Below are 13774 nucleotides of genomic sequence, written 5' to 3' on the forward strand. Positions count from 1 at the left end.
GCCTTAGTTAGATGGACTTGGCTTGGCCTCCATTACAGCCTCCAGGCTGGGGGGTCACCTGTCGGCTGATTACCCCTTTTCTGGTGGTCTGCTCTGGGTTCTGGCCCTGGGAGCTTGCAATTCCCTGGGCCTCGGTTTTTACTGTCTGGAGATTGTCTTTTCACTCCTCCAGTCTCTAGGGACCGTCCCCTGTCGCAGCTAATCACTCCACCGATGTCACTGTGGACCAGGCCACCGCAGCCTGCAGCTACTCGTAGCGCCTCTGGGCCCTCGGCTTCGGTACCCAACAAGGACAGCTCGTGGTACCTACAGGACTACCCGCGGCCCTGCGACCCTTTCTTTCCTTCTCTTCTTTCTCCTCCTTGCCTGCCTCAGCAGGCCTCCTCCTCCCTCCTTTCTCCCGTTCTTCTCCTCCAACTACATGCTGCTTCTCTCACTCCCTGAGGTAAACTGAAACTAACTTGACCTTCCTTTCTCTATCTGCTCTCTGGTCTCCTCCCACCTCCCCAGTTGCTAAGCTACCACCCTATGGGAGCAGGGATGGGTCTTACAGCCCCTCTCAGCATGCAGCATGGGAGGGTTGCCTGCCACTTTCCCTGGTCCTGTGTGTCCCTAGCAATGGGTGTAGTGTGAATTTACCAGGAGACCGGAGTTCACTCTCTTCCTCTCCCAGAATAGGGCATCACACCGCAGATGGGGTGCAATGACCTGTGGCGACGGAAGCCTCAGGGGCGCCACACTCCCCCACAGCAAATCCCAGCACGTCCTCGGGCTGAAAAACAACAAAAACAAATGGGAGAACTGCAAAACATTTTTGGTATGCAATAACATAAAACAGTAAAACATTTCTTCCCTTTATGGGAGGCACATATCATGAACGTTGCGAACTTCTTATAAAGAAAACTCTAAGTGTGCACTTCCAGTCCATTGCACGGTTTGGCAAATCCCCCATAATTCTGGTAGGGGGCACAACGGGTGCAACTAATTACATTTTTGGCTACTACAAGTCCAGTAGCCCGGCAGTTCGTTTCTTTCAATCAGACAAAAGTGACATCATCAACCAGCCATTAAGTCCAATGGCCTGGTTACATAGGACATATCAACAACATACCAGCCACTAAGTCCAGTGGCCTGGTAGAACATGACACATACACTTTCACCGGGGCCCACATTCCAGTTCCGTGGCCCGGTAACACATAACATGGGGGGGTGACGTCTTCAAAAAGCATCAGGGGCAGTACAGCAGGAAAGGGTGTCATCTTCGAAAAGAATAAGGGGCAAAACACGAGGGACTTCTTCAAAAAGAATTAGGGGCTATGTACAGTTCAGCTGCTTCTTACTTCTTTACATGTAGGGATTCTTCTCTGGCTCCCCACCTGGCAGCAGGTAGACAGCGGTCAGCACAGTCTGCGTCTGCTGGTCTTGGCGGGCCGCGCCTGGCATGGCGGCGGCCTGTATTGGAGTCGCTGCTGCGGTGTGGATGGGCGCCGCTCCGGCGGCAAAATATTGGCGGGCCACACCTGGCGTGGCTGCGGCCCGGATCGGCGTCGCCGCGCCGGGCGTCCCTCCAGGGACCGCGGGCATGGCAGCGGGGGTTGGGGCACCCGCGCCGGCAGGGGCATTAAATGACTCACCCCTCAGTAGCATCTCCGGTGTTCTGGCGGTCGCTGCTCCGCGCGTCGCTTGCCGGATCTGCTGCATCACCTTCGCTGCGATAAGGTACATTTTCTTTATCTGCTGGTCTGGCATTTAGACTCTCTCTGCCAGCCTGCCAGCTTATCTAGTCGCCATTTCTTCTTCCTCCGCCTTCCATGGCGGGCATTGCTTCGCGCTCTTTTCTTGGACAAGGGGGCGGGGCTTCTCTTCGCGCCCTTTCTTCTTTCACGCCCCCCTTCTTCCCGCGCTCAGCAGCGCTAATGGCGGCGGTTTCTCAGTAAAGTACACAGTCTGTCACACGGTTCTTCAGGCGCACAGTACCCCGGTTAGACCGGGCACGAAATCCTGTTCGTGACGCCAAAAGTTGACTCGCCCACCCCAGGGCTATGGGACACTCGGTGCCGGGCCGGACTAGTCCGGTGGTAGTCAGTGGTGGCTGGGCCCGGCTCCGTGGCCCTGGTGGGTGTCAGTAGAATAAGTGGCTTAAGTTAAAGTTTGTGTTCGTGACGCCACCTGTGGTATGCGGCTAGTAAGCCGCCGCTGCTGTGTGAGGCCTCCGGGATGATATTATGGCAGCAATGGTAGTACTGCTCCCCACAGGTGGAGCAATGCCCGGGGCACAGTTGGTGCTTGTAAATGTCTATGCAGATGAAATAACTGAGGCAACTTCAGAGGTGCAGTTCAAGTTCTTTTACTCACAGTTCTTGTCAGGGCAGGCAGAACCCTTGGACTGCTGGGACCGCTGTCAGGGACCTCCGTCTTCTGGGTGATTCAGAGTGTGAAATCCGGTACCCTCTCTCTTAGTGTCTCTTTCTCTGCTGTCCTCACTAGCCTTGCCTTAGTTAGATGGACTTGGCTTGGCCTCCATTACAGCCTCCAGGCTGGGGGGTCACCTGTCGGCTGATTCCCCCTTTTCTGGTGGTCTGCTCTGGGTTCTGGCCCTGGGAGCTTGCAATTCCCTGGGCCTCGGTTTTTACTGTCTGGAGATTGTCTTTTCACTCCTCCAGTCTCTAGGGACCGTCCCCTGTCGCAGCTAATCACTCCACCGATGTCACTGTGGACCAGGCCACCGCAGCCTGCAGCTACTCGTAGCGCCTCTGGGCCCTTGGCTTCGGTACCCAACAAGGACAGCTCGTGGTACCTACAGGACTACCCGCGGCCCTGCGACCCTTTCTTTCCTTCTCTTCTTTCTCCTCCTTGCCTGCCTCAGCAGGCCTCCTCCTCCCTCCTTTCTCCCGTTCTTCTCCTCCAACTACATGCTGCTTCTCTCACTCCCTGAGGTAAACTGAAACTAACTTGACCTTCCTTTCTCTATCTGCTCTCTGGTCTCCTCCCACCTCCCCAGTTGCTAAGCTACCACCCTATGGGAGCAGGGATGGGTCTTACAGCCCCTCTCAGCATGCAGCATGGGAGGGTTGCCTGCCACTTTCCCTGGTCCTGTGTGTCCCTAGCAATGGGTGTAGTGTGAATTTACCAGGAGACCGGAGTTCACTCTCTTCCTCTCCCAGAATAGGGCATCACACCGCAGATGGGGTGCAATGACCTGTGGCGACGGAAGCCTCAGGGGCGCCACACTGCCGCACGGCCCGCCCCCTAAGGAAGGAGGCGGGTCGCCGGCCAGAGGGACGTCGCACGGCAGGTATGTGCGTGTAAAGCTGCCGTAGCGATAAGAATCGCTACGGCAGCTTTCACTATATATCGAACGTGCGACGGGGGCGGGACTATCGCTGCAGCATCGGTAACACATTGTTACCGATGTTGCAACGTGCAAAGCCCGCCTAAGGAGTCCAGGGACTAGTTGCAAGGGCATTACTTCCCTTGGCTAGTTGGCCCCTTTAGCATGTAAGCATGCCCCTGTGGGCGTGCTAACATGCTAATGAATGCGCAGCGTCAGAGGCATGGTCACTCTCACCTCTCTGCTACCAGAGCAGCCGACATTGGTTTTCAGCTCAGTGTGCATGATCAGAAGTCCCGACACTTCCGGTGATGCACACTACACCAGTATGAAGCATGGACAAGTACATCTGGCTTCATAGTATGCATGCCTGGAAGTCTGGGGACTTCTGATCATCACTGAGACGAAAACCAGCGTCAACCACTGTGGCAGCAGAGAGGTGAGAGCGACGATGCACATTCATTAGCATGTTAGTATATATCATATCATAAAGGATCTTTAGATCTTTTTCTAAAGATCCCTTTATCTATGGTACCAGATGCTAGGACGGTTAGGCAGGGATTAGAAATATGCACCCAGAACTGCTCATGGTTCTGGGTGCTTATTGCACCTGACAGGTGCCCTTTAAGGGACGCATTTTTGTGCCAACATGCGAGAGCAAATGAGTACATGGATTTGCCAGTAATACCAGTGTCACAGCAATGTTTTGCTCTCATTCGCTCCCACATGTAGACATGGTTTTTGGCTGCATGTGGCCTCCTCACAATGTGGTCCTTCCCTTAAACTAATCACAATAATTTTTAATTTATTGTATGGTGACATTTGGAGGAGGTGTAATTATTCCCATCTGCCTAGATAGTTTCATGGTCTATTATTTCTATTATTAGTTCTGATGCCCCTGTGCCATGCACTATTTGTTCTGACATCGATCATAGACAGCATTACCTTTTTTAGGACTTTGCTCTAGAATCTCTTCTGTATGTCATCAATGAGCTTTGGGCCACTATCACCAGTTATTGGTAAAAACGAAATAGAAAAAAATGTCAAAAATCCATCCTGAATAGGACAAAGTTCACAGATTGTTCTACATTGGGACACACAGCGATCAGTGAGCTCTTCAGGATTACCCATTCTTTTACAAATGTTAGTAATGGCAGATTGCATGATGAGGGGCTGAATCCTATACATCTGTGGCAATAGGACTGAATGAAAAGCCTTACTTAATTCAATGATTAAGGCCTGCGTCACAATTCTTCTGTCCATATAGTGTATGTATAGCTAGCATTGGAATGTGTAAATATTTTCAGAATCATAGTCCAAAAAAATCAAGCTTTTAATCTGTCTATATACATTTTAGCTTAGCTGTGATCAGATATGTGCACAGTGCAAACTGTAGACATACTTTTAATGTCACTGTTTAATAAGGTTTAATAAGGTGGGGTTTTATTATTTTAGCACTAAAGGACAGAATATAGACTGTAGTTTGAAGGCTTGTGCAAAGCATATATAGCGTTGTATTTTAATTGCATATGGAGCTATGTTCACCATCAGAGTGTACTTAGAAATCACGTTGCCCCATATCAAAAGTCCTAATTATCTCACCCATTCTCCCGACACCCAAAACCAAAATATTTTGTGCATTATACAGGCTCATATCTCTCAACTTTTAAAAACGGGCTATAGTGATTTGTATTGAGACATGTGCACAGTAACTATGGGCCTACTGAAGCCACTCACTTTCATGGCCCTTATAGTTTTTGACCCGCCGCCCCCCAAAACAGTGGCTTTGCTCACATGTTCTCATAGTTTCCCCACACACAGAATCATGACCCTCACTGCCATTCACACAATATGATGGCCAACACAGCCCCTCACACACAGTATCGTGGCCCATACAGCCACCATACATTATATCATGGCCCAACTCAGTATGAAAGCCCCATAATCCCTTATTCAGTTTGATGATCCAGATAGACCTCCTTTCAGTATGATGGAACACATAATATGACAACTTCTACAGCCCCCACATAGTACTATTGTAGCGTACCACAGGGCCTTAGGGTACACGTCATTGGGCTAGTGGTTCCTTGGGGTAGCTGGTCTGACCCGGCTCCGTGACCACCTCAGCTAGATGTTAAACAAAAACAGCAAACGGACAATTGTCCAATACAGATGGGGATGGAAGGAGGGTGACAGGCCCCTGGGAAGCGTGTCACCGGTTGCAGCGGTGACTGGGTTCTTTGCCTCCTCCGCCGCCGACCCTTCCTGCGACTAGTCCTTTCCCAGGGGCAGTATTGGATGGGGAATGGGGATGCTTCAGTATGCGGCCAGGAACTAGCCCCCGCTGCACAGTCTCTCTCCGGGGCAGGTGTTATGTGCAGCCGGGATGTATCGCTCCCCACAGGTGGAGCGGGGTACACCGGGAGATTGGTGAGAACAGGTGCGGCAGTCCACAGGAGTGCCAGAGCGCAGGGCAGCGTCAGTTACTCACAGAGTCACCAGGTGCGGGTTCCAGTCACTTTATTTACTGGCTCATGTGGTATCGCACCCCGGGTGCTAGTCCTCACCATCAGAGACTCTGGTCGCTTCCCGGGCAGGTCAGAGGCTGGATCCGGTTTGGTAATATGTGGCCTTTCTCCTCCATGCACAACTCTGTACTCTCCCCTGGTCCTGGCCCGTACAGGCCCGCAGCCTGGGTCTGTGATGCCCTGGACCCCAGGGGTCACAGGTAACAACATCCACCACACCACACACACACCCCCCCACCCCTTGTGAGGACACACCCGTCACCCGAAAGGGAGACCTGATGCCTCCCTCAGGGCCAGTAGGGCACACCAGGTGGGCGGAGTCAGGCGTAAAGGCACGCCCACCGAGGAGACGACTGTCCTGGGGCAGGAAATACAAACGGTCAGTTAGTTAGTTGGTGGTAGAGTGACAGTGACAGGAGGTGTGGAGGAGAAGAGCTGTCAGGGACCGGGGTAGGAGCCTGGGACCCTTGTAACGTCAGGCAGGCAGACGGTGGTGGCCGCCTGCAGGAGTATCGGTATAATGATCGGCGGAACCGTAGGGACCGGGCCAGGGTTGGAGCCCGCCGGACATGAACCGGGGAGTCAACCGTTTACCGGAGCACCAGAAACCGGGTACTCAGACCCCATCCTAGCTTAGAAGCCACTGAGTTTAGGCAAATTCACTGATTGCAGTCTAGACCTCACGGGTTCATCCTCACCCAAAGTCCCGAAAGAAGGCAACAGCCCACCGATACCGGGTGAGAGCCACCGCCAAGGGCCAAACATCCGACGGGCCAGTGCCTGCGGGCAACCGAGGGCTCTACCGGCAGCTAAATGCCAGGGAGCGGGCTACCACTGCTCAGGCAGGGGAGCCAAAAGTCAAAACAAGAGGTGCAAGGGAAAGGGGCCACCATCAGCCTCACAAGGGACACAAGCAGCCGACTGCGGGACCCGACCATACCCGAACTTTGGTTTACCAGTGACTCTGAGTGTAATTAATAGTGAGTACACCAGTGCCATCCGGGCACAACATCGCACCACAGCACGGCGCCCTGCACCCCGACAACATCATCGCCCGTCCCGCCGGGCCCCGGGACACACCGCACCTACCCACGGAGGGGCTAACATCCAGGCTGCGCCTTCAACATTGATCCCAGGGGCCCCCTTCACTTCGGCCGCAGCGGTGGTTTATCCCGTCACCACGACCCATGGGTGGCGTCACGACCCGTACAACGACAACGCGGCCCCTGGCTGCGAACCTCGTCCCAAACCACCACCCCACTGTCTCCCCTTAACAGAGCTACGTGGCCCCCGGTCCGGAGGCGCTCGAGCCACAGCCAGGGAGCAGCCGAGGCCCTCTCAGGGCGGTACAGGTCTCTCGTGGGTCGCACCTCTGTTCCATCTCCCCAGGCTCCCTCTCTGCTGCCGCGCCGCGGCCACCCGAACCGGGAATCTGTACCTCTCCTGTGCTCAGTCCCGTGCTCTGGCGACTGCTCCCCTTTCAGTCCACGATTACAAGTGTCAGGTCCTGTCTCTCTAGGTGTTACTGGCCACAGCTTCGTTGTGCTGGACTGACCTCACAGTCCGCAGACCTCAACCCACCTTGTGGCTAGAGTTGGAGAAAAAGCTGTATACATATCCAAGTAAGTCGGCTAGTATGCACCAACATTGGGAATGTGTAGTAGAGATCTGGGATCAGATTTAGGACCAGACATGCTTGAATCTGATTGAGAGCATGTACAGAAGGATTCAGGCAGTGCTCAAAGCCAAAGGTGGATTTACAAAATACTAACAAAATAATACAAATTAAAAGTTAGATTTTAAGGAGCAAAAACAGTAACAATGCAGTGACATGACAAGAATCTGCATAACTAATCATATGCTAAATAGTTGCAAGTCAAATTTATGTATGAGATAGCCAAGCTGATTGTCTATAAAATTAAAGTAGTTTCACTTTCGAAGCTGTAGTGCATGATGAGATATGAAAGTCAAAACAGTGTAAAGCTGGTGTCACACTAAACGACAGCGACAACGACGTCGCTGTTACGTCACCATTTTCGGTGACGTAACAGCGACCTTGTAAGTCGCTGTTATGATCGCTGCTTAGCTGTCAAACACAGCAGAAGCAGCGATCATAAGGTCGCTGTGCTACATGTTCAGAGAGCAGGGAGCCGCGCTTAGCGCTGGCTCCTTGCTCTCCTGCAGCACACATCGGGTTAATTAACCCGATGTGTGCTGCAGCTACATGTCACAGTGCAGAGAGCAGGGAGCCGCGCGCACTGCTTAGCGCTGGCTCCTTGCTCTCCTTGCTACAGTATGCATCGGGTTAATTACCCGATGCATACTGCAGCCACATGTCACAGTGCAGGAGCCGGCACTGGCAGCAAGAGCGGAGGCTGGTAACCAGCGTAAACATCGGGTAACCAGGGAAAGGTCTTCCCTTGGTTACCCGATGTTTACGCTGGTTACAGCTTACCGCAGCTGCCAGTGCCGGCTCCTGATCGCTTCATTTCGTCGCTCTCTCGCTGTCACACACAGCGATGTGTGTGTCACAGCGGGAGAGTGACGACCAAAAAATGAAGCTGGACATTCAGCAACGACCGGCGACCTCACAGCAGGGGCCAGGTCGTTGCTGGATGTCACACACAGCGACAGCGACGGGACGTCGCTGCAACGTCACAGAAAATGGTGACGTAGCAGCGACGTCGTTGTCGTCGTCGTTATGTGTGACACCAGCTTTACCCTTTTGCTTATCAGTGTAATAAAAGTCTTAGATCGTAGGCTACAGTATGTTCACACGCTGTATCTTTTCATAACCACAAAGATGCAGGGGTTTTGCCCCCCCAAAAACGCACCCTTGGCAAAAAATGCATAAAAAAACACATGCGTTTTTGCCCCGTTTTTACCGCATGCGTTTTTTAAGTCAAATCTATTGACTGGAGGGCTCAAAAATGCTGGAAAAATGCAAAACAAATTGACATGCTGCATCTTCAAAAGCACAGCCAAGATGAAGCCAAAAAAGATGCACAGTGTAGACCGCAAAATAGAAATCTCATAGACTTTGCTGGGAGAAGGAAATGCATGCCTTTTGGTGCATCTTTGTGACCTCAAAAATGCAACAAAAACGCAGTAAAAGATGCAGTTTGTGAACATAGCCTAAAGGCCGCTTTACACGCTGCGATTTCGTGACCGATATCGCTAGCATGGGTACCCGCCCCCATCGGTTGTGCGACATGGGCAAATCGCTGTCCGTGGCGCACAACATTGCCCAGACCCGTCACACTACTTACCTGCCCTGCGACGTCGCTGTGACCGGCAAAACGCCTCCTTTCTAAGGGGGCGGTTCGTTCAGCGTCACAGCGACGTCACAGCTGCGTCACTGAACCGCCGCCCAATAGAAGCGGAGGGGCGGAGATGAGCGGGACGAACATCCCGCCCACCTCCTTCCTTCCACATTGCGGGCGGAAAGCAGGTAAAGAGAGGTTCCTCGTTCCTGCGGTGTCACACGTACCGATGTGTGCTGCCGCAGGAATGAGGAACAACTTCGTTACTGCTGCAGCAACTATATTCGAGAATGGACCCCCATGTCACCGATGAGCGATTTTGCACGTTTTTGCAACGATGCAAAATCGCTCAAAGGTGTCACACGCAACGGCATCGCTAAAGCGATCGGATGTGCGTCACAAATTCCGTGACCCCAACGAGATCGCTTGAGCGATGTTGCAGCGTGTAAAGCGGCCTTTAGAGTTCAGCTTAGGAAAAATGTGAACAAACACAAAAGTGTTGCATATAATTTTTTGTTCATTTCTTACAATGATGCACAAAAAAGCGGACATATAATTTGCTGAAGACAAGCAGACTAAGGATATGGATTACTGGAACCATGTCCTGTTGCCTGAGACCTATATAAACTTATTTGATACAGATAGTGTCAAGCGTGTGTAGCGGCAACCCGGTGAGTAGTACAAAGCCAAGTGTATCCTGCCCACAGTCAAGCATGGTGGTGGGAGTGTCATGGCTTGCAGCTGCATGAGTGCTACCGGCTGTGGGGAGCTACAGTTGATTAATGGAACCATGAATGTCTACATGTACTGTGACATACTGAAGCCAAGCATGATCCCCACCCCTTGGAAACTGTGCTGCAGGGCAGTATTCCAACATGATAACCCCAAACACACCTCCAAGAAGACCAGTGCCTTGCTAAAGAAACTGAGGATAAAGGTGCTAGACTGGCCAAGCATGTCTCCAGACTTAAACATTACTGGGCATCTTGGGGCATCCTCAAACAAAAGGTGGAGGAATTGCAAGGTCTCTAACATCCACCAGCTCCGTGATGTCGTCATGGAGGATGGAAGAGGATTCTAGTGGTTCCTGTGAAGATCTAGTGAACTCCATACCCAAAAGAGTTAAGGCAGTGCTCGAAAATAATGGTGACTACACAAAATATTGACACTATGGGCATAATTTGGCCATTTTCACTTAGGGGTTTACTCTCTTTTGTTGTCAGTGATTTAGACATTATTGGCTGTGTGTTGCATTATTTAGAGGGCACACCAAATTTACACTGATATACAAGCTACACACTGACTACTTTTCATTGTATCAGGGTGTCATATATTCAGTGTTGTCCCATGAAAAGATATAATAAAATATTTGCAAAAATGTGAGGGGTGTACTCACTTTTGTGCTATACTGTATATATGTCTATATATATTATGCAGTTTGTATGGTGAGATCTGGTGACATATTCAGTTTCAGCTTATTGGAGTCAGACAGAGTGTTGGTTTCTAATAAATATTTGGCTATGAAAATAGGGGTCCTATAACTGTGTGAAACATTATTACCATGGAAAACAAATGTATTATTTCTGCCTATGGGGATTTTTGCAATACGGTACAGAAATCGGAATTAGACAATATCCTATTTGTCAATGCAATAAATGCCATACCATTAATTATGCAAAACAATCAAATCCACAGGTATAACTTGGGATACTTATGGTAAAATACTTATGATTAATTTTTGTCACTCAACGGCCTGTACAGGAAGTTTTTTCGTTAAAACCAAGAGTTAGCGATGGCGGGTTCTGTTAATGTAAATATAAATATTTTAGATATGCTAGGCGCTGCTAATTAAGTCTGCATGAACGCAGTTATGTCTCAGACAAGTAAGCTGTAGGGAGATAGAAATTATTTTATGCTCCAAAACAAGGGTTCACCCCGCAAATTCTTTTCAAATATGTAACTGCTTCCTAATTCTTCTATTTTGTTTTGTCTTGTTGGTCTACTAGGCATTGCTCCCACCTGGCCAGAATCCTACTCCACACTGATGAGGGGCAATACCCCGCAACAGCTGTCTGTGGATGGATACCTGGCCTTGGTATTTCTGTCGCGGGCGGGGAAGGACGCCGCTGCACTGCGCTCGCTAACGCTCGGGTCCGGCGCTGCTGCGATGGCTGCTTGGTGGCTTGAGCGGTGGGCCGGATCCGGGGACTCGAGCGGCGCTCCTCGCCCGTGAGTGACAGGGTGTAGCTTGGTTTGGGGATTTGGTCCGTGACGCCACCCACGGGTTGTGCTAAGGTTGGACACCACCGCTGCTGGTGACGGGGATCCCGGGAGCAATGGCAGGGAGCAGCTGGGATGTTGTTCTCCCCCTCCGTGGGTAGGGGTTGGTGGTCCCGAGGCCCGGTGAGGTGACGGGGAGGCAGGGTTGGCAAGGTGCAGGTTCGACTGGACTGCGCAGCGCGGTGCCGGACGGCACGGTAGTACTCACTCAGCCAAAAATGTACGCAAAGTCTCTGGTTAACCAAACGGCTGGATGGACGCGTCCCGCAGCCGGCTGCTGTGGCTTCTCCCAGACGGTTGGTAACCCACTCCCCAGCGTGTATATGTGCCGGAGGAGCCCTTTTGCCCGCAGGCTCTGGCCCTTGGAACTCTAGCTGTGGCGGTAGCTGTATTTCCTTTTGCTGGTTGAACGGTTGCCTTCAATCGGGTCTTGGCTGTTAGGAAACCCCTGGGGTTCCGGTCACTGACGGATTTGACCTCTAATGGCGACTCCAAGCCTGGTCGGGGTCCGTAGGCCCTACCTGTGTGTGCTGGCTTCACGTCGCTCCCCGGTTCGGTACCAGCGGGCCACCACCCGTCCCCGGTCCTACGGTTCCGTGTTGATCTGCCTCTCCTGCAGACGGCCACCACCGTCTGCCAACCTTGCTCTTAGTACCTGGGCCACACACCCGGACACGGGCAGTTTACTCCTCACTTCACTCCTCTCTCCTCCACTTCCCTAACTCAACTCCTCTCAACTCCCTTCCTTCTCCCGCCTCCAGGACTGTGAACTCCTCAGTGGGTGGGGCCAACCGCCTGGCTCCACCCCACCTGGTGTGGACATCAGCACCTGGAGGGAGGCAACAAGGATTTTGTGTCTGGCTGATGTGCCTGTCTCGGGGTGGGGGTGTATGTTGTAGTACCTGTGACGACCTGGCTAGTCCAGGGCGCCACATTTCCCTTTAAAACTTGTCAAGAGTTGGATATTGACTAAAAGGGCCACTTAATATGCTGGTTATGGTGGTCTCCTAAAAAAGGCCACTCCTTGGCTAGGTCCTTCCCGGAGGGATATCTGGCTATTTTCCGTGTCGAGACTCCTAACAGAGGCGCCACGGACCTTTTTGATTTGCATACTTCCCAGGGGGCAATGCACCTAGGATTTCACTGTGTTGAGCGCCTTTTTTGGCTGCCGGCAGTGTTTTCTCTGGCTGGTCTCCCTGAAATCTGTGATTGTTTTGTCTCCTAATTCTAAAAGTATGAGCAAAATCTATTATTAATATGTTAAAACAGATTGTAAAAGATTGGTATTATTGTGTGTACATCATGAAATCTGATGATTACCAAAGGATTTTGAGTGGCAATGTAGTGTCCCGTATCAGAAAGCTGGGCTTGCATCCTAGGTCATGGGTCTTCCAGGAGGACAATGACCCCAAACATACTTCAAAAAGCCCCCATAAATGGATGGAAACAAGGATCTGGCAAGTTCTGAAGTGACAGTGTAGCACCCACGGGGCAAGGAGTTAAATTACTCGATGCCGGGCCTGAGGATGTCGGGTCTGGGGAAGTCACGGGGTGACCCTGTCACCCGGTTTCGTGGCCCCGAGGTGTACAATAAAGGAGCTGGTGGTGATGGACATGGTGGAGGTTGATTTTGTGACGCCACCTGCAGTATGCGGCCAGGGAATAGCGGTGGTTCTGCTCCCCACAGGTGGAGTGGGCCCCATGGAGGATGATGAGTATAATGGCGGGCGCCGAAGCACAGGGCGGCGGTGCCGGGAATGACAGGCGGACACAGTCTCTGCGGGTTTAAGGTGTTTTACTCACAGTTATGCCGCTTGCCTGGGTAGTACCGGTCACCCGCTGTGGTGGGCCCCGTCGAACCTGAATTCTTTAGAGATCAGAGCTGGTACAGTGGACGGTGGGCCCTTCCTCCTTCCACTTGGCGTTGGATCCCCATGGACTAAAGCTCTTGGGGACCCCAGATCTTGAAATGTGTTCTACACCCGTCCCTATGCAGGTGCCGCGGTTCCGTTGTGGGGCCTCCCTTGGAACACGACCCCGGATCCTATATAGCACTGTGCTTCGGGAACTGTGGGGGCCGGAAGGACATGCAATCTCCCTGGCCTGCAGATTTTGGTGGACAACCGGAAGTATAATCCACCTTAGGATTCTGCACCCTGTACAGCGCCCATTCCGAGGGAGCAATGAAGCTCTCCCCACGGCGACCATATTCACTACTGCATCCCACCAGAGCCACTGGTGAAACCCGACTGCTCTCTTCCACTCCTGCTGGAGAACTCTCTAACTGTTCTGTTGCTTCTAACTCCCCCTAGTGGTTGCTCCTCCCGTCCCAGGTTCCCCCGCCACTAGTGGATTGGGGATCCCAAGTGTGG

The sequence above is a fragment of the Anomaloglossus baeobatrachus genome, chromosome 5, assembly GCF_048569485.1.
Source record: "Anomaloglossus baeobatrachus isolate aAnoBae1 chromosome 5, aAnoBae1.hap1, whole genome shotgun sequence".
Taxonomy (NCBI): Eukaryota; Metazoa; Chordata; class Amphibia; order Anura; family Aromobatidae; genus Anomaloglossus; species Anomaloglossus baeobatrachus.